The sequence below is a fragment of the Leptonychotes weddellii genome, chromosome 3 (assembly GCF_054177405.1).
Source record: "Leptonychotes weddellii isolate Sample4059 chromosome 3, ASM5417740v2, whole genome shotgun sequence".
In the NCBI taxonomy this organism is placed as follows: Eukaryota; Metazoa; Chordata; class Mammalia; order Carnivora; family Phocidae; genus Leptonychotes; species Leptonychotes weddellii.
The window spans coordinates 163,019,924-163,041,691 of record NC_138371.1 but is presented as its reverse complement, the minus strand read 5'-3'; the positions used below and the strand labels follow the sequence as shown (position 1 = coordinate 163,041,691).

General features: G+C 40.4%; 1 protein-coding gene and 1 long non-coding RNA gene across 6 annotated transcripts in view; both read right to left on the bottom strand.

Moving 5' to 3' along the window:
• HS6ST3 (heparan sulfate 6-O-sulfotransferase 3) overlaps window positions 1-21,768 on the bottom strand; it is a 627,927-nt gene that overhangs the window by 523,484 nt on the left and 82,675 nt on the right. The gene's annotated exons all lie outside the window — the stretch shown is intronic.
• LOC145720688 (uncharacterized) overlaps window positions 18,322-21,768 on the bottom strand; it is a 5,429-nt gene continuing 1,982 nt past the window's right edge. Inside the window, exon 2 of the long non-coding RNA XR_014143862.1 lies at window positions 18,322-18,770. This is a non-coding gene — a long non-coding RNA (uncharacterized LOC145720688). The remainder of the gene's footprint in view (window positions 18,771-21,768) is intronic.

The following is a 21,768-nucleotide window of genomic DNA, read 5'->3' as shown; positions in this document are numbered from 1 at the left end:
GGTCCACATACAAAAGTGACTCCTGGGATCTTCCTAAGTTTGCCTTCTTTCGTAGAGGGGCACTGTTTGTGAGTGAGACAGATGCACTGAGATTCACCATTCGTGGACATCAAAACATCCTACCCTGAGGCGGGAGTCAGTTATAAACCACAGAGTAGGGAACATTCATTCACTTACCTTGGTCTTCACTTCAACTACCATGTCACAGACCGAAAAAAAGGAGACCCTGCAGAAGCATAATGCAGAATCTTTAGGTATGGACAGAACAAACAGTGAAGAATTTATCCCCAGCAAATTCAGACAGCAAAGGAACACAGGGACCACAAAAAAGAGTAATATGTGTGGACACAGCCAGGCTATCTTCCCCTCCTGAATGGTGCCCTTTTTATGGCTACGTGATGGGAAACAGATGACAAGTCCTTGCCCAAGGAGGCCAAATTTTAAGGGAAATCTGTGGCTGTCTTATGAAAACCCCAATGGGTTAAATTAATTTTTTTTCCCTTGAAAAGTCAATATTTGGATTTGTAAAGTCCAAGATAAGCCAGTACAAAATAGCATAAAAATCCCTTGACCTAACTCACAGTTTATACATTAATTCAAACCAAAAATAAGTTATCAGTTGCTCTGTCAGTATAGAAAAATCAATATTTTCCTATCATACCATCTGCTTTAGCAGTGCAAGTTAATAAATTTAGCTGGTGAAATTTTCTTCTCTCTTTGGATTCTGGAGAAAGAAGATATATTTTCAATAGTTAATCTAGTCACTTACTATATAGAGCAATGAAAAATGAAATACTATTATTTGAACATGTAAGTTGGCCATGTTCGGGAATAGAATTCTTCACCACTGAAATAGCAAACCTGTATCACATCTATTTTGCAGTACACTCTCCCCCGGTCCTCCTGCTTCCAAACTTCTTGCCCTGCTTGCCCTGCAAAAGGGCAAGATTATTTTATTCAAGGGAATAAAATATTTTATGATATTTATATTATATTATAAAATATTCCCTTGAATAAAATAATCTGAACTCCAGAAAGTAATTAGCATTTGAGACCCAAATTCAACCCTGAATATATTTTGTTTTTCTTTGAAAATATAACATTGACTACATTTATATAACTCAAATACATGTGGACTAGCTCTACAAACAGACTCAGAGAATTTTCTAATTTTCTCAAATTTTGTAGGAAGACATTATTATTGAAAGAGATGTGCATTGAGATTCATCATACACTGTTAATACACATCTTTTGAACAAACTAAGTGAAATGTGACTTCAACTTTTAAATTACAGGCAAATAATCCACAATGGAAATAGGCTTTCATAGAAACTTTCAAAGCAATGACATATATATTGAGTACCTACAATGTGCCTAGCATATGTAATGATAAAGAAATCATGCTTTCTTATATGCACTGCTATAATACCCAGGCATTAAAACTGATGCCAGTATTTCAAATCAATTCCTCTTTTTATAATATATTTAAAATTCTACAAAATGCTTTCTTTTAATTTTTACCCTAGAGGTATTTTCCTATTAATGCGCCTGACAGCAAGTGCCCAGTTGGATAAAAGTTCCTTTTGATGTAAGCTTTCCAGTTAGAGGAATATATACAAATTGGGAGACTCATCCTAATCAGAAAATACCCTAGTTTGAGAAATTGTGAAATTAACAGACCTTTCTTGTTTCTGGTGTCCTCTATGATGTCCAGAAAATCGTCTATCCATCCTGTAACTTTCTTTCCAGCTGCCATTTATCTTGTCCTCTGGGGTTGTTGAGAGTTAATATTTATAAAAGGTTTTGTGTTTTCTTGACAAAGAGAGGGTAAGTGGAAGAAAAGCAGCAGTATATCACCGCACTGTGTAGACATTTAGGTGACTTCCATACAACCCGAATGTAAAATTTTAAGTTTCCTACAAACACAATATAAAGACAGCCACTTATGGTGCCATACTTCCCCAGGAAAACAGCATCCTTTCTATTATCTTTCTTTTTCTGAGAAGAGAAGAAAATAAAGATTTTTGGAGTAATAAAGTATCTAATAAAATAACAGAAAACAATATATTTAAAGAGTTTCGACATTCTCACAATATAAAAGACATTTAGACAGTACGTAACTCTGTTCTCTAAAAATTGGAGCATCTAATTCAGTCCTGCAAAGGACTGAACTGGGACTCCACACGCCTGTTATACATCTGTTTATGTAAAAAGGAGAGAGCAGGCTGAGAATTGTGGCCGTGGTGCAGTCACTTGGGGTGATCAATGCTGACCCGACTCCAGGGGTGCGGTGGACCGTGGTTTGGGGTGGAGTGAGTGGGGGAGACAGGACTGGCTGGGAACTGATGATGGTAAGGTCTGCATAAGCCCAAGGACAGAAGTTTGTCTTGCCAGCCAAACAATAACCATAATAATTAAAATAGAAGTAATAACAACAATAATAATGATGATGACATAAACGGGTGAGGAAGTTGGTGTCATAGAAAGAAAAAATATAGAAAGACAACATTTGTTCTCCTTAACTTCTGCTCAGGCTATGGGTATGTGAGCAGGGGACTGCTGCATACTCTGGGGACCCAAGGTGACACCTCAGGACATGCCGAAAATGACAGAACCGACCCCGACCTAACAGTGGCTAGCAGAGAAGTGGGTCCCTCAAGAAGATTATAAGGAAAAAACCCTTCTCTTCCTAGTAACCACAGGTTAGGTGAAGGACATTCAACATTAGAAAGTTCACCAACAGGGGAACACTCTGAAATAGAAATATTTTGGCTTGCATTTATCACTTCCTTAATTCCTCGTGTAAATTATTTTCTGCTTTTGAAAACTGGTTTTGAGATCGGTTCCTAAAATTTTAAGACGTGAAAAGTCCTTGAGGGTTCCTGGGACCGTAGACATGATGGAAAGAGAGTCGCCCACCTTCTTGGGGAATCCTGGGAGGGGAGTGGCTGCTCCGGTTCAATGTCCTAGGGTTGTACAGGGGATCCTGACACACAGCATGTCACAAGGTGGTCAGCAAGGTGGGATGGGATGAAGGATATAACCTGCATTATCACTTTGTGAGGGGACAGCAGTGTGAATGGCCGTAGAGGATTAGGGTAGGAAGTAAAGACTAAGGCATTTGATGAAATCACTGCAGTTACATGAAGAGGAAGTGGACTGCAGAGGGGTAGCTAGAAAGCATTAAAACCTTTGATCAGGAATTTCAAACGGATGTGAGAAGTACCCGAATAAGAAAAATACATTTCCTCTTCACTCTCTCTAATTGTTTCATGACGTAACAAGGCATTAAAATGCAGTTCTCCGGTGTGATTCATTATAAGTTTCATTGGTGTCAGATCAATTCATTTTTTAAAAGACATTAAAAACAGGATTCAGGGGACGAAATCTTTATAGCCACTGCAATGTGTGTGTGTGTGTGTACACATATACATACAAGTATTTTTGTGCATTTACACAGAACAAGTTCAAACATATAGATGGAAATCTATTTTATAATGAAACTATGCTGCTCTTATTACCTAGTAAGTATTAAATATCCACCCTCATCAATTTCATGCAATGCATTCATGTGGTTTCCATATGGTGCTTGCTGAGGGCTATAAAAGCAAGTGATATAGAGAGTCATCAGGTCATTTTTTGGTATCTTTCCAGTCACATCTGAGACTTACACTCTAAGAATAGTGTTAACACCAACATATTATATGGTTCATAGAGCTGTGTACCTTGAGCACTGGAAGAGAAATTATGCAGTAGGAATTAAAAAATTAATGTAACATCATTTGTGCAATGGGACCAAAACACAACTCTCCATAAAAATGATGGATTTTCAGTTTCTATATCAATTTCTAAAATTTCCTATTTTGTTAAATTTCCTGTGGATTTCACAAGTAAAGACCAATATTAGTCACAGGAACCTGGGGTGTAAGATATCATTACTCCAACCAACCTCATCTAGGATGGTTTCCACCATGCGAGGGATTTACAAATTTGAAATGGAAACTAATTGGAAAGCAGATATGCTCTCATCTGAATTTCTGATGATCCATTTTGCAGGCCAAGCTTCCTTTTAGGCAAGGAATTTTGCCCCTTCCATCAGGCCCCAAATAGCTCCATCTATTTAGCCACTATCATCAGAAATTCTGAGACATGCCAGAGCTCAGAGTGAAACAGGTGCATCTGCATACAGCCATCCGAGGGATGCACACCCAGCCCCACACACAGCTGGGATGTGGTAATAAATGCTTGGCAGGCTGGCATTTATCAACTGTGTCTCTAACCTCAGAGATAACCAGGCAGAATACCATGGCCACCTGCCATGAACTCACAGCCATAAGTTTTCTGACCTGGGCTTTGTCCTGATAGGCCTATGGGTAACACTAGAACACACACAAAAAGGGGAAGGTGGGATCAGGGTAGGAATGAATGAAAGTTACAGTCCTACAGACAGCACAGAACTAAACATGGTCTATAGTTATTATCTGGAGACTTGAGACACATAGATGTCATTCATTATCAGTGTCAGAAATTTTTTTTTCCCACTCCTTCTAAAATTAAAAATGAAATTGTATACACAGAAGTGATGCAGAAATCAGAACCCCCCAAAAATCAATAGATGTTTAATGGTTCTCATTTCTTTATAGCTAATACTCAATTATTAAAATGAATTAATGCTGACTAGGTACCTGGCACATAATCACCCACTCATTCCTATCCGATGACCTTATAATTAATTTTATAAATAATATAATTGAGATATGTAACTATCAAGAGATCCTCTATGGTCATTCTTTTTTTAAGTAAAGCAATCTATACCCTATATACAAAACCTCGCCTTCACCATAATTGTTCAGCTGTATACACGGAGAATACAATTTCATGTTGCTAAAGTCCCATTTTAACTCAATAAAGCAAATTAATTTATACATTGTTAGCATTTAACTGTACTTTAGCCCTACAAGCCAAAGAAAATTCCTATCATCTACTTATTCAATATATGTAGATCACTGCCAATGAACCAGTCCTCCATGAATCATATAGATCCACCCGGAGGTCATAGGGAGAAAGAGGAATAGAGCCAGCAACGTGAGCCTCAGGATGGTGCAGACACACTGGTCAGAAAGTTGCATTTCAGAGCAAGGAAGGCATTTCGTAACCCTGAGAAACAAAGGTTGTGAGAAGATTGACAGCTGACCATTGAGAGGACTATGGGAGAAGTCGCGGCCTTGGGGACCAGCCAGGTTTCAATTCAAGTCAAGAAGATGGGAAAATATTTGGAGATGTAAAAAGAACAGGAAGAGAGTGGATGTGATGCGTGACCAGAGGGCCTTGGGTCTGTAGTATTGACCAAAATAAAACAGGCATACGGAGCATGAATAAATTTAGCCCCATACTGTTTGGGAGCAATGAACAATAAGTCTGGAAAGGACTCCACTGTGGCCCATGCCAGAGGCCCAGCAGCTATGGCGGGAAAGCTGGGGTTTGATTTTTCCCAGGGTCCACGGCAGTGGTGGTTGGTAGCAATGAGCAAATATAAGCCACATGGTCCTTTGCCCAAAAGGGGGGTTGTTTGCACATGTGGTCGGCACTTCCCAATGCTGGGTCCACTGCTGTCACTCTCAATGGCCTCATGATTGAAGGGGGTCAGGCAATGAATGGGTGAGCCACTAGCCCAGAGTTGATTCCTAGATCTTGGACCCAGTGGTGGCTGATACAGAAAGCCAGCGCACCTATCCCCATGATACCTTGGATTCTAGAATGCCAAGAGCTCCTCTGTCCTTTCCTCAGGACGACTGTGTCCTTGGGCAGATTCTCTGCTGTTTGTTTGGCCCTTCATGCCTGTTTACACTGCCCCCTGTGCCTTTTCTCTCCCATCTTATATTTTTATAGTTTTCTTCTAAATGCTGATTTCCTTAACTGTAGACATAACACAGACTTAACTGTGTTTCTTGTACACACTTGGTGATGAAAAAGACAGAAGTTTTTTTATTTCTTACATAACATAGTCCCAAGAGGCAGTTCCGGTCTGGTGTGACAGCTTCGTGGTGTCATCAGGGAAACAATTTGCTAGCACATGGCTTCCACCCTCAAGGTTGTCCTGTCTGAGTCATAGGCCAGGAGAAGGGAAGTCAGAACAGAAAAAGGCATCCTACTGAGGATGCACGATTCTCAAAAGCCTCACCAACACTTATGGTGGGTAATTTATGACCCACCAACCAGAATTGTTACATGGCCACACCCAGTGGCAAGGAATGCTGGAAAAGCTGTCTGTATGCACGGCAAAAGGGGTAGCTAAGTATCAGGATCCTGAAACAAAGACAGAAGGAGAAATGATTACGGGGTGGAAACCAGCCGCATCTGCCTCATCTGTGGAGCCTTGTCTCACTCATGATCCTCTTGCAAAGATCCCTCTGAGATCCCTGACGCCTGCCTATGAGAGCTTTGCCCCCATGGCACTACCATGCCATAGGGTGAGCAGGGACACTACTGTCTTCCTAATTCCCTGCACAGTTACCAAAGTCACCAACTGTCGTCAACCATGGTCCTCAAGACCCCGAAAATCATGAATTAGTCCTATGGCCTTGGGAAGTTATTTATTCTCTCTCTGCTGTTTAGAGCATCAACTGCACAAGAGGATAATAAATGCCTACAGTATTAGGGCTCTTGTGAGGATTTTAGTCAACACAGCACCTTCCCCCTTCCTGTCTGATTTACCTTCCAGATAGTAGAGAGCTGAGGGGACATCCTGAGGGGAGGCATTTAAAGAGATGCCCAACAGAAACCCAACAGGCAACAGACAGGGGTCACAATCCAAAGAGGGGAGACTGAGAGGGACAGAGCAGCTGAGAAACCACCAAAGTGACAAGGACAAGGACGGCAGAGACCCGCTAAGAGGAGAGATCTGAATAGGAGGCTGGAAGGCAGGCACTTCTATGGGAGACTGGCTCCAGCCATCCTGTGCGGCTGCCCCAGCCTCTTACAGGCACTGCAGAGAGGAAGCAGTTAACAGGCTGACCCAGCGTGACACTTCACACTAAATCGCTCTTCACGTTCACTCACATCTGTGCTCTCAGGAACATAGCAGAAGAGTACAAAATTATGCCTTATACTTCAGGAAAAAGCACACAAGTAAAAGCAGATCTAAAATAGAAAGAAATCATGTGATTCCTGAGATTGATGAACTCAGGCCTATTCTGAAGAACCAAGACAAAAATTGCCTTAAACTCCCATTTACCAAGAGCATATTTCTTCACAACGTGCCATGCGGTGCTGGAGATGTTCTGGGTGCTCTATTTCATTTCATCACATAACAAATTTATGGTGGGGACATGATAATACCCCCCTTTGGCAAAGGAGGAAATTGAGGCAGAGACAGGTGAAATGACTTTAAGCTGACTCTGAACACCTGGAGTGATGGGGGGTGTGGATGACCGTTTCCAGAAAGCAATGCTTTTCTTGGGCATGGGCTCTGCAACATATCCTCAGTGATGGCGGCCACCAGGGCGAGGAGCTCCCATCCAACCTCATAACCCTCATGAACAACGTAGAGAGTGATCATCCAGGGCTATGTTTTACATCAGGCAATAGAGCCCCACGCTCGGCGCTGCCTGCAGTTAGTCACAACGAGGTCGTAGTTCCTTTCTGACAGAATTTATGCACATACTTGAAGATATGTAGGGCTGTGAAGATGGATTAAGCATGCCACTGGGAGCGCACTTATGCACGGAGACAAGAAGATGCTCTGGAAAGGATAAACTATTTCTGCAAAGGGTTGGGGTTTTTTTGTTGTTTTTTTTTTGTTGTTGTTGTTTTTTAAAAAAACCTTCAAAGCTCTACAGCATTTCTTTTTATCAAGCAAAAGCTCAAAGATGGCATTAAAGATTGTCTTTGTTATTCACTGCTATTTTCAGGAAGCAGGGAAGTCTGCAAAAAAACATGTTCCATCTTCCAATTTGACATCCTCAAATAATATAATTTCCTACGTGGGTCTGTTAATGTTATTTTTGTTTCCCTTTTTAGTTTTGACATTTCAAAAAGAAAATCCTTGAAACTAGCAGACAAATCTTGAACTAGTAACAGTGAAGGCATCATTTCCCCCTTCCCCACAACATACTGCTCTCTTGAAGGATGTAATGGCTTTGTATCTGAAATCAATAAAATTGCCTTTTAAAAAAACCATTACACATAATATTCTCATTAATTCCATGAATAGCACATGACCTCTAAGCTTAATCAATAACAAAATGCTAATTAAAGTTTGGAAATGGGATCAATTTACCTAATAGGAATGATAGATAACCACTGCACAAGAGGCTAAAGGGCATAAAAAGAAGTTAAGAGGAACATAATAAGATGAATTTTTTAAATAAAAAGCAAAGCCTAGAGAACAGAGACCTCCATATTTCCTTGGGGTGAAAACTGACAACATGCATCAAAGGAAATATTTTGAAAATTCAGAGACCAGGCCTAAATATTGTCAAGTGTGTTGCATGTCTTTCACATCGACTTTTGGGTTGGTTTCATGGCAATTGGGTTTAGGCGACACAATACATTTCCTGTGAGCAGATTTGTGGGTCCTCTTCATTCTACAATATTATATAGATAATGAGATGAGGACGCCAGGGACACAGTTGCAATGTGAAACGGCAGCCAATAAGGGGACCAAAGGCTTTGAGAATGGGCTGGGGACAATCATCCCCCCAGGATGGCTGTGCGGATTCACAGAGAATTAGATAAAACTCTGAACACAGTGCCTCACACATTAGAAATGTCCAACAGCTCCCATCTATTGTTATTATTACTGAAAAGCAACACAATTATTCCTAGAATGCACATTTTGAAGCTTCACGGGATCCTCAAGGAGTTCCACTTAATGAAGTCGCAGATTACCAAGTGTATTAATTAGCTCTGGTGTCCTGAAAGAGTTTATTCAATTTCCAAAATAATATGGTTAGAGAGGGGCTTAATGAAATCCCAGAAGAAACTTCACTACCCCTTTTGCTAAATGCCCTGTGCATTTACACAATGCACACTCAAATACTACCCAAGCACCCGCCAGCTCGAAACCAGAGGCTAGGTCATTATCGTTTTCAGCCTCCCTTACCTCTCTCTCCCCCACTCCCTCCCTCTCTGTCTCTCTCCTCTGACTTCTCTTTACAGTCTGAACTATCTCCAGTTTGGAAGAGCATACCCATAATCAGTATCATCCTAAATGTTTATGACATATCCACAACACAGCCTCCAACCTCCTCGAATCAATTGCCTTTCCGAGAGTCCAGAACTTTTGTTTATTCTCCGATTCCCCATCACCAGAGTCACACCTCTCTGACAAAACTGACACCAAAGCTCCCTTCATGTTTCTTATCCTCTGTCTTTACTCAACCACTTACTCCCCATATTTTATTTACACTCCCTTAATGATATCGGCAAGACTTAGAATGAAGTCCCCTACAGGGGCGTGAAAATGCTGGCTGAATGGAATTGAACTGTCAGGCCAAGTTCCTTCTGATTTCCTTGAGCTTTGAGTGGATGAGTCTACTCATAGATGCATGAGCAGTTTGGTCAGGAACAGGGTAAAGGTCAGAAAACTCTTTGGGTTCATCTGATTTCTCCCAAAACCTAAGAGAGATCTATGGACCGTTGCAACCTTGATTTCTGTCCTGTGGCTCTAAACAGAAGCCTGCAGCCAAAGGTATGAGAGCACCAGAGGAAAGGCTAGAGATAGGGCTGGCATGGAAAAGGTAATGGACTTAGCATTTCTGTGATCTGCTGGAGAGAGGAGAGAAGCAGCCCCAGAGGACACAGAAGGATGCTCAGAGACTTCTCGAAAGACTCTTGAGCACCACAATACTTCTGAGAGAATGCAAAAACTCTTTCCTTCAACCTTGCCACACATTGTCCTATTTTTCACTTCTTCCTACCGTTATACTCATTATAAGTGAATATATTTTTATACTAACTTACTATCAATGCTGCTTTTTAAAAATCATCATACTTGGTCAACATTATAACTCTTAGTGAAAATATTCCTATCTCTATTTTAGTACTGATGATAACAGTAGTAATATTTATCAGGCACTTCTGTAAGCACCTCCTTATCTCATTTAATCCTGAAAGCAATGATGACTGAAATAAGCCAGAGAAAGATAATCCTGCACGGTATCATTTTTTTTTTAAGATGGATTTTTTTTTAATGAGAGAGAGAGAAAGAGAGAGAGCAGAAGTGGGGGCAGAGGGAAAGAGAGAGAGAATCTCATGCAGGCTCCCCGCTGAGCATGGAGCCCGACGCAGGGCTCGATCTCACAGCCCTGAGATCACGTCCTGAGCTGAAATCAAGAATGGGTCGCCTCACCGACTGAGCCACCCAGGCTCCCCTGCAGGGTATCATTTCTATGTGGAAGCTGGGGGGAAAGTCAGATTCGTAGGACAGAGAGTAGAAAAGAAGCTGCCAGGGGCTGGGGTAGGGGAAATAGGGAGAGGCAGGTAAAAGGGTATATATTTTCAACTCTAAGATGAGTAAGGTCTGACCTAATGCAAAACATGGTCACTATATTGTGTAACTGAAAATTTGCTGAGAGTAGGATTTCAATATTTCCACCCCCAAAAAGTTAAAGAGATAAATAAACATGTGAGGTGATGAATGCGTTCATTAACTAGATGAGGAGACTCTTTATACAATGTACACATATATATCAGATCACCATGATGTATACTTTAAATTAATCTTACCATTTTATTTGTCAATTATGCCTCAAGTAAGCTGGATTTAAAAAAAAAAAAAAATCCTCACATCAGTTCTACAAGGTGGATACCAATGGCTTCCCCATTCTCCAGAGGATATGTAATTTGCCCAAGGTCACAATTAGAAAGTGCCAGAGCCAGATTTGAACCCAGTTCTCTGGCTCCTGAGAATGTGCTGGGTAAGTTACTCGACCAAAGTTACACAGTGAATCATATTAAAGATTCAACTCTAGTATTCTGACCCCAGGCTCAATCATCTCTCTGCCGCACTGAGCTACCTTTGCTCACTATCTTGAAGGGATGCTCCCTTTTTCTTTCCATTCACCTACTCCTATTTCTGTTACAAGAAATGACTCATGTCCCCCAGCTTTATTTAACTCAGTTAGCTTTTTGTAGAGCATCTTCTATTTACAAATAGAAGGTGCTCTACGAAATAGTCACATTTTTGGCTGCTTGAATTATACATATATATTCATTTGTTCAATCAACAATTTTTTTTTAACATCTACTAGTTCTGGGCATGTGCTAAGCCCTTCAGGAACAAAAGGGAGTAAGACAGACCTCACACTCTCTCTGACGGGCAGACAGACGAGTACCCTGTGGAATGATGTGACGATGGGAAGAAAACATACAGGGGACAGTGAGGGCACAGAAGAGAGGGGATGAACCCAGGCAGAGCTGTCAGGAAAACTTACGCTAGGACCTGGAAGGTGACCTGAAGTCATTCAACTGTGGGAACGGGAACAGAAGGAAGAGAATGCACAGGGACTAACTGTGCCTTGTCATGGAGGGAAACTGGTCCTTCAGAGGATGACAGGTCTGCAGTGCAGCAGGGCTGAAAGATAAGCTTGTGTGTGTGTGTGTGTGTGTGTGTGTGCGCGCGCACGCGCGCGCACGACAGGAAGGGCGTCGGAGCATAGGGCGATTGGAAGCACCAAATGTCTTTATGCTGAGACTGACTTGAACGAAGTTGCATTTTGGGAAGATCACTCTGGCAGTAAGATGGAGACCAGGCTGGAAGTGGGCAAGTCTAGAAGCAGGAAGACCAGCCAGAAGCCACCCTGAACGATGATGGCACCGACTGGGGAGGAAGGGCAGTAGGAGATATAGGAGGTAGTGAGGTGGACAGACCTGAGAAGTTTGAGGGAGAGAGACAGTCATAGACATTAGATTGGATCCAGGAATGAAGAAGAGGAATCAAGAATGAGGCTTAGGCTTCTGGCTTGATGGCAAGGCCACTCCAATGGCTTCTCATCACCCTTGCACCACATCTACTGCAGCCTTCAAAGCCCATCGAGTCTGGGTTGGCCACCCAGCCCAGTGTCACTCACCAGACTGCCCTGCTGAACTCCCCTGCATACCTCAAGTTTGTCCCCACCTTTACCTCTTGTCACCAACTGCTCCCTGTACCCGAAGTAGACATTCTCCAGATTCACATTGCTGGTTCCTTCTTGTCCATCAGGTCCCTCCGGAAATGCCACCTCCTCAAGAGACCTTCCTTGACAACACAGTCGGCGTTTTTTAATTTTTATTTTATAGTACTTCTCATTATCTGCACTTAGTTTCTTTGTTATTTACCACCTGTTAACTGCTATCTCCCCACTTCTAACTGTATGCTCTTATGAAAGCGAGAAGCTTGCTTTGTTCACTGCTGAATCTCCAACAGCTTAAGCAGCACTTAGCATATGGTAAGTACTCAGTAAATATGTGCTGAATGAATAAATTAATGAATAAATAAGTGAGTGCATAAATGGGTGGTGAAGGACAGGAAGCTTGGGACCCACAAAGAGTTCAATTTTTGACATGAGGTACAAGATGGGCATTACCAATAAAAGCATAGTTACCATCTAGAAGGTACTTAATATGCAGCTCAGAACAGAGTCTGTGTCTGAGAACAGATTCAGTCATCCATCTACAGATGGGAATTGAAGCCCTGGGATTGAAGGAAAATGACCAGGCAGAGAGTAAAGCAAAGAAGGCAAGGGAGCCAGCACCTAGAACAGTACCTGGCACACAGTAAATACTTAATAAGTATTTATTGCACAAATCAACAAATGGACGGATGGATACAGTTACTTGCACACACATCTGATCCTATAAAACGCTGTATAAGTTTCATTTGGACATCAAGTTTGGACCATTTATGTTTTTAACACTTACAGTCTACTGCATGGCTCAATAAATGCCAACTGAGGGAATTCACAATATGTTATAAATTTTTATCACCTAATTTATCTCTTAACATCTAGGGTCCAGAAGATCTGTGTCAATGTGGGATGGACTACATCACTGCTCACAAGTATCCACTTTCCCCTCTTGCCCCTGACCTACCCCTGCCCTGTGAGATTAGCCATGTGATTTGCTTCAGCCAATGGCCTGTGAGCAGATACGAGGTATGTCACATCAGGTCATGGCTTTAAATCCAATTATGTACTCAATTCAGCTTCCTGGGTTCATTCTCCCTGCCAGGAGCTGTCCCAGATAGGAGCTGCTCCTTTTGGTCTGTGTTCCAGAATGATAACACAAGTGGAACAGACCCACAATAATTCAGCAGCCTGGACATCCAGATGGTATGATATACAGACCCACAGGCAATCCACCACAGCCACAAGTAACAGGAGCAAGAAACACATCTTTGCTAGTGTAAGCCACCAAGATGTGAGGGTTATCACTGCTGCAGAAGTTGACGGATTCTTGGATCCCCAGAGGACACTGAATGCCTCTGGGATGAAAGTAAGGGAGTGCAGACCTCAAAGACAAGGTCTTCCTAGACAAATTCCACACCAAACAACTCTCGAGAGACAACCCCACAACCCTTCCTAGAAGGGAGTTCGAGCCACAAGGACGTGATTTACACCTTACATAATGGCATATGTCTAACTGAAAACTAAAGGATGAATAATCCAGGAATTTATATTCATTATCAAGTGAGATTTGATTGAATTTGCTATTACAGACTCTATCATGACCTGTGTGGTCTACTTTGCCATCTTGTATTCAGCCCCCCACTCACTACCTCTGTCTTGAATGTTTTCAGTTTTAAGCCTATAGTTCTTAAGCTCCTCTGAAAGAAAACTCAATAAAACTATAAACATAAAGGAGCATTAAAATTAAAGTAATGATAATAAAAATAATCAATTTTCATTTCCTTTACAGTCCTATAATTCCTATGGATTTAATCAAGTCATGGAATTTTATTTATAGAAAATTATAGGTGAAGAAAAATGAACTGAAATACATTTTTTCCATTCTTGCTTGATCAAAATGAGTCCCTCAAGTAAGACAATATAAATACCTGTATTAAGAAGTTTATCCTTGCTGGCTATAGCTACATATTTTTTTTATGATATGACAATATGGATGTTAATATTTGTATCAAAAATTAAAATATAAACTAGTTATATTGGGAGAAAGCTTTTAAATTAACATACAAAGTAACCTAGACTCTCACATCCATATTCTTTAATGACAATTAAAGGACAATAAGTCTCCTAAATGCAGTCATCTGATACAATAGCAATTACATATTGATAACTATAATGATAAAGCAACATACAAAGAAAATGGGCTAAGGATTACTTTGCAGGATTCACAGTTTACAGAGGAAGAGAAATGCCATTTAGAGCAATAATATGCCAGACACCATACAAGGCACTTTATATATATTTCCTTGCATTGACAATGTCTAAATAAGAAGCATGTGTGTTATCTCTGTTTTACTGACAAGGAAAATGACTCAGAAAAGATTTAAAAATTTGGCCAAGGTTTTACTTAATTTTCTAGAAATTTTACTTTGATTTTGAAACAGAAACAATGTTATATGTAAATTATAGTGAAGACTAATATTCAACTTTATCTAAAAGTTACTATGAGCATCACACTTACTCAAACCATAGCCCTATATACAACAGTATGTCAGGTTCTCTAAAGTTTGTTAAATGAAATAGAATATATGGTAAGTATCACTTGTGACAGGATTTCAGTGACCAACCCAGAGATCTGAGCAGATGCCATTCCCATGAGCCAGTGCTGATACAAAAAAGGGGGCACACCAGAAAACAGGAATATACCTGTTTTTAATACCGCATACCTAAGTAATTCCATGTATCACCAGCAGCACTTTACAAATGAAATTATTACAACTTGAATGCCTAAAAGTTGGTTGTTGCCCAAGGCGGATCAGCAGAGATACCACTCCTTGCTTAGGATAATGGAAACTCAGCTTACAGGTGTCCATTATCAACAAAGAGAGACTGTCGCTAAATTCTGCTACCTGGGGAGCAAGCTCTTAGACAGCAGCCTGACAGATAAAGAAGTTGCCAGCCACAATCAGAAAAGTCAACATGTCCTTCGTCAGGCTGGAGGACAGTAAGGAAAACCAACATGGCATTGATCTGCCGATCAAAGGTGTCAAATCCACAGTGCATCGAGGTGGTAGAGATCTACCATAACTAGAGTCCTGAACACTGGTCATAAGAATCACGGAGTCATACTTCATTAAGGAGAGTCAGAGAGCCAAAATCAAGTGCTAGAGCCTGTGATACAGCCCAAGGTGGAGCACTATGGTCACATCACAGAACACTTGGGCTTTGGAATCAGAGAGACATTGGTCCTGCACTGACTCTCCCACTTACTAACTGGGAATCTTGAGCAAACCGACACACTGAATCTCGATTTCCTCATCTGAAAAATGGGGATCATGTCTTACATTTCTGGTGAAGAATAATGAGATAGCATCAGTGAGATGGCTAGCACTTAGCAGGTGCTCAGTAAATGACAGCTATTTATGTTATAAATCATTTGATCAGCTTGGAAATGGTGTTCTCGGCAGTATATTTACTCGACCAGATCGGGTCTAGAAATGTGATATCACAAAGGTTGCCTCAAGGTGAACAAATTCAGGTAAGTACAAAAGACAGCAGAAAGGCACTTTAAAGGCACGCTGAAGCATGAGCTCAAAGAGTGTGCTTTTCCCAGCAAAATGCCGATAAGCAGCCGCTGCCACTCCATGTAGCTAGAGAACGTGTTGAGATGCCTCCCTGGTAGCGACGGTGGTAGACAGATTGTGGGAATGAAAGTAAATCAGATCTATCATAGCTCAGAGAGCCCTGTGCCACAAACCAAGAAACAGTTTTCATAGCAAATTACATCACCGAATCTGTTCATCAAAGTGGCCTCTTCGATTACATCCACCTATCCACCCTCACGGCATCATCTCTGCCCCTGAAGGACAATAAAATAAAAGATGCTCCCCTGATCCGCTGTGAGTAAAGGTGAAGAGCAGATGCTGAGAGTTATGAGTATCCACACATAGAACTAAAACAAGGAAAAGAGGCTTATATATCATAGAGTCTGATTAGAAATAGATACTTGAAGGAACATTCAGGGTGGGAAAAAATGCACAGCTTCCCTCAGAGAAGTGTTTTACACATTTGCCCACAGAGTCAAAAATAATAAAAAAGTAGTGACCCTGATGTACACACTTTACTTAGATTTTCAAATATCTTTAGATAAGGCTTTAAGTCCTGGGGTGTTTTATACCCACACACAAAGGTCTCCTTAGTGAGAAGACACCCAGACATTAGTTAGAATCACATCAAACTTTCAAGACCCATCCACATAACACCCAGCAGGTGCATAATAATGTCAAGTCAAAGTTTAGACTTGTGTACGTGGGCTGTAAGGCTCAGCAGGAGAAAGGTCACTAGAGACAGGCTAAAGAACCATTCAGTCATTGCCCACAATCACATACGCTGTCTCCTTCAGGATTCCTGTGGTTGAGGAGACCGAGTAGGGCACATTCTAATGAAATCCCCAGAACTTCACCTTCCCTATAGCGTGAAACATAAACGATGGGGCAGGTATTCTTAGCGCTCTGAGCCAATTTCCTTTTCTTCTTTCTTTTTGCACAAAGGGAACACACTTTGAAGAGCCTCGTCTGTTTACAGTGCATATATGAAAGGTGATGCCTCGAGAAAAAATAGCCAGACTGTTTGCTCATTGTCAAAAGGAAAAAAATTACATATACACATAGATATGTACACGTGTGCATGCATGCATATATGTGTATTTGTGTGTATGCACATTATATACGTACACACATGTGCCATTTATACACATAAAAGACACACACACACACATAGATATAGACACACATATAAGTACACACACACACACATACATACTGTGTATGACTCCATTTAGACCGACTCCACTTTTTTTAGCATCGCTGCCCAATTTGGGAAGAGCAGATGGACTCTATATGTGTGAACAAGTGCTTCCAAAAGCAAACATCACATGGCAAACACCCTCATATGACCAAAAGCATGATCAGCAAAAGCAAACAGAGATACAGAGTCAAATTCAGAAAGCTAAATAATTTCAAGTGCCTTTATTTTCACCACCTCTAAATTCAAGCAAAATAAAACATTTGGGGAGTGAACAAGTGCTACTGAAAAATTTATGTGCGGCATAGATTTATGTGTTTTTGTATACGGCCCAGGTGCTTAATCAATTAATATGTAAGAAAATGCAGCAAACTGATATAGGTGAAACTCAGCAAGGTTAAAAGTTGTAACAGTAAGAATAGATGTTTTCCGTAGCACCGTAGAATGTTCAGAATGGTCTCTGTCCCTCAGCTGCGGTACAGTGAGCAGGCAGCTGCCGCGGCAAAGACAGGACAACAAATACACAACCAATGGCCTCAGTCTGATTGCACCTTTGCCACTCACTAACTAGCTCCAGAATATCAGAAATCAAGATCCTCTTCTATAAAAGACAAATAAGCATACCTGCGTCACCGGGTTGCTTGGAGGCACAAATAAGAAAACACTTTGTAAATGTTAAAGCACTCTACAAATAAGAAATTAAAAACAAAAAAACAATCTTTCTAACTACTCTAAATGGATGGGACAGGTATTATTGTTTTTTAAAGATTTTATTTATTTATTTGAGAAAGAGAGAGTGAGAGAGAGTGCGCGTGCAAGCAGGGGGGAGGAGCAGAGAGGGACGAGCAGACTCTGCACTGAGCACGGAGCCGCACGCGGGGCTCAATCCCATGACCCCAAGATCATGACCTGAGCTGAAACCAAGAGTTGGATGCTCAACCAGGTGAGCCACCCAGGCGCCCCCAATAGTTATTGTTATCCCAATTTCACACTAAGAAACTCAGTGTGTTCATATGATAGACAGCATTCTGCAATATCCAAATTGGTGACCAGCTGATCCTAGCTCACTTGTCTTAAAGTACAATTCCTCATTTGTACTATTAGCTATTAAGATCACAGATATTTTTTATTTTTTGATTTTTTTTTAGGTTTTTAAAAATTAAGTTTTTAAAAATTAATTTTTTAAAAGTTAACATGTGCATAAAAAGAAACTGAAAAACACAATAAGCAAAGAACAAAGTCATCCATAATCACAAGCAGTTTACAGTTTCACTTCTAGGTGCCATGTGTGTATCTACATAAGTAAGCATTTTAATGTAATTAAGATCGTACAGTTATGTATCATGCTTTTTTATCACCATGAATATTTACCATTTCAAAGTCCCCAAACTTTTGAGTATTTTGATAACCAAGAATACACTACACCAACTCCATCTGAAAGAAAAAAAATGTAATCCTGCCTTTCTTGGCTACAAAAATTTCATAAAAGATAAAAACGGCAACAGGCCTCTAGATAAAGATAGTGGCAGAGTTACAATTAAAATACTGCGTTCCCTTAATGTTCAATTAAAAGTGAGACAAAGTAAGAGTACACAACGTACAATGCTTCTAAAAAGAATTCATTATCCAATCTATACTATTCAAATATTAGCAAGGAGGTACGTTTCCATTGAATCAATTTATTCCTATAGAACAGCCAAAGAGACGCACACACATTAACAGTTATCATTACAATGTAAATATGAACACATCCGCATACATCTCTCCCTCTATACTTCCTTCTGCCCCTCTGCCGCCAACCTAGTAAAGTCCTGACATTTCTCAGAGACAGCTTAACGATTCCACATCCAAGATGCTTCTTTTCTACCAGTGATAACAAAAAGAAACTTATAAATTGGTTAATTCATTAGCTGTACATTTTATCATACACTGTCACCTCAGGACATCCAAAAGCTTAGATGTTACAAAATAATGAAACTTGTCCCCAACAAACACAGGTACTTAATAAAAACGCCCATACAGACCTATGGTTATAACCTACAACGGTCTTCTAGATGTGGAGATACTAGCAAAAAGCCCTTCCCTTCACCCCTCCTTTGCTCCCTCCACCATTTTAATGACTAAGTATAGGATTACATCTAGCTCTAAGAGGTGGATTAACAGACACTCCCAGAACAGTCCTTCCTAAAAACTAACAAAAGGGCATTCATAAAGGGATTATTTTACTACCTCTACTTTTAATATACTTTGGGCATTAGGACTTGTTTATCCTTTGACACACAGCAATATTAACTAAAATGCACATACAGAATTTTAAAGACTCACGGGCCCAGAACTCTTCTCTCCTCACTTCCTTCCCTGGCCCCGTCCCCGTCCCCCAGTGAACCCAGTGAACACTCAGCATACTCTCCAAGACATCAAGTTTAACAATTCCATTCCCCAAATACAGACATTCCTGTAAATTAACAATACTTAAAGGGTGTTGTTACTCTAATTCTCTACTTCTAACATGTTGTTCACTTTCAAACATCCAGAACACTAGATGTTTCAAGTAAGGAGTTATTTAAAATTTGCCCACTACATATATAGCAGCACTGAAAGAACATTCTGGCCTAGAACCCTTCCTCTTCTCATCTCTTATCAACCTAGTGGAAAGTATAAGCATCTGTAATGCTTAGAGGGGATTTTAACAATTTCACTTCCTCTAGTTGCTTTCAGAATAGTCTTTCCTGTGAATTTAAACACAAAGTGTACACAATGTATTAGTTTACTACTCTATTTTTGTCATACACTGGCAGCCTCTTTAACATCTAGAAAGACTAGATGTTGTATATTAGGACTCATTTGTCCTTTATATACACTACATACACAGCTAAGTAAAACAAAATGCAGACATACAGGACAATGGTTAATCCTGCCTAACTATAAACATACTGGTATAAAGCCCTTTGCGCTTTCTTCTCCTTCCTCCCTGAACCAGCACAAATATCATATAATGTGTACTGCTCTGAGAGGTGGTTTGATCACTTTGATCATTCCATTTTCAAAAGACAATATTTCATATGAATTTTAACAAAAGGATTATCTACAAAATGTGTTATTTTACTACCTCTTCTTTTAACATACTTTGTGCACTTCTAAACATCTAGAAAGGCTAAATGTTTCAAATAAGGACTTAAGTTTGTCCACTATATACACAGTAGTGTTTAATAAACTACACACATGTAACAATGGGTTATATCTGAAAGTGTCTTCTGCATGGGAACATTCTAGCCTAGAACCCTTCATTTCTCACAACTCCTCTCTACCACCAACCCAGTGGATGAGTGCAGACAGGCACGTGTTACTTAGATGTGACTACAATGTCATCTCTAAAGGTCCTTTTCAGAAGACAGCCTTTCGATGAATTTTAGTGTACCAAATGTGTTAGGTTACTAACTCTACTTTTGTCATACATTGGCAACCTCTTCCATATCTAGAGACTAGATATTATAAAATTAGGGCCTATTTGTCCAGTTTATATACAATATATACAGGCAAGTTAAATGCACATAACATATAGGGCAATGGATAAGCTGAAATTTCCTAACATACACTAGCAAAGCATCTTTTGCAATTTCTTCCCTCCCACCTCCCTCAAACCACTGAACAAGTATATTGTTCAGAGACGTGGTTTAGCAATTCCATTTCCAAAGACAGTATTTCCCATCAGTTTGTTTGTTTTTTAAGATTTTATTTATTTATTTGACAGAGAGACACAGCGAGAGAGGGAACACAAGCAGGGTGAGTGGGAGAGGGAGAAGTAGGCCTCCCGCTGAGCGGGGAGCCCGATGCCGGGCTCGATCCCAGGACCCTGGGATCATGACCTGAGCCGAAGGCAGACGCTTAACGACTGAGCCACCCAGGCGCCCCTCCATCAGTTTTTAAAAGCTATTTACAAGAAGCGTGACTCTACTTCTACTTTAAGATACATCAAGCATTTCTAAATATCTAGAAAGACGAGATATTTCATATAAGTACTTGTCCACTATGTACACAGCAGCACTGCTAAATAGAATTGCACACACCTAACAGTGGGTATAATCTGAGGTATCTTCTAAATATGACCACCATTTTGGCCTAAACTATTTCCTCACTTCCTTCTCTCCACCACCAATCCAGTAGACAAGTATCAGCATGTGTAATGCTTAAAGGTGGTTGAACAAATTTATATCCAAAAGTCATTTACAGAAGAAAAGCTTTCCTTTGAATTTCAACACAATGTGTACAGAATGTGCTAATTTTACTACTTTGTCATACACAGGCAACCTCTTTAGCATCTAAAGACTAGATGTTGCAAAATTAGTAGGATTCATTTGTCCATTATATACACTATATACACAGCAAAACAAAATGCACAGAACATACAAAAAAAAATGGTTTTGTCTGAAAATGTGCAAACAGGAACACACTAGCCTATTACCTTTTGCAATTCTTTCCCTTCCACCTCCTCCAAACCACTGAACAAAGATACATGACAGTATACCGCTCAGAGGTGGTTTAACAATTCCATCCCCAAGACAGTTACTTCCTACGAATTTTAGAAAAAAAGATATTTACAAAGCGATATTTTACTACCTCTACATTTAACATACGTTGGGCACTTCTAAACATCTAGACAGACTAGATGTTTTAAATAAGGACTTAATTTGTCCACTATATACACAGCAGTCTTGAATAAACTGCACACATGTAACAGTTATAATCTGAAAGTGTCTTCAAAATATGAACATTCTAGGGGCGCCTGGGTGGCTCAGTCGGTTAAGCGACTGCCTTCGGCTCAGGTCGTGATCCTGGAGTCCCAGGATCGAGTCCCACGTCG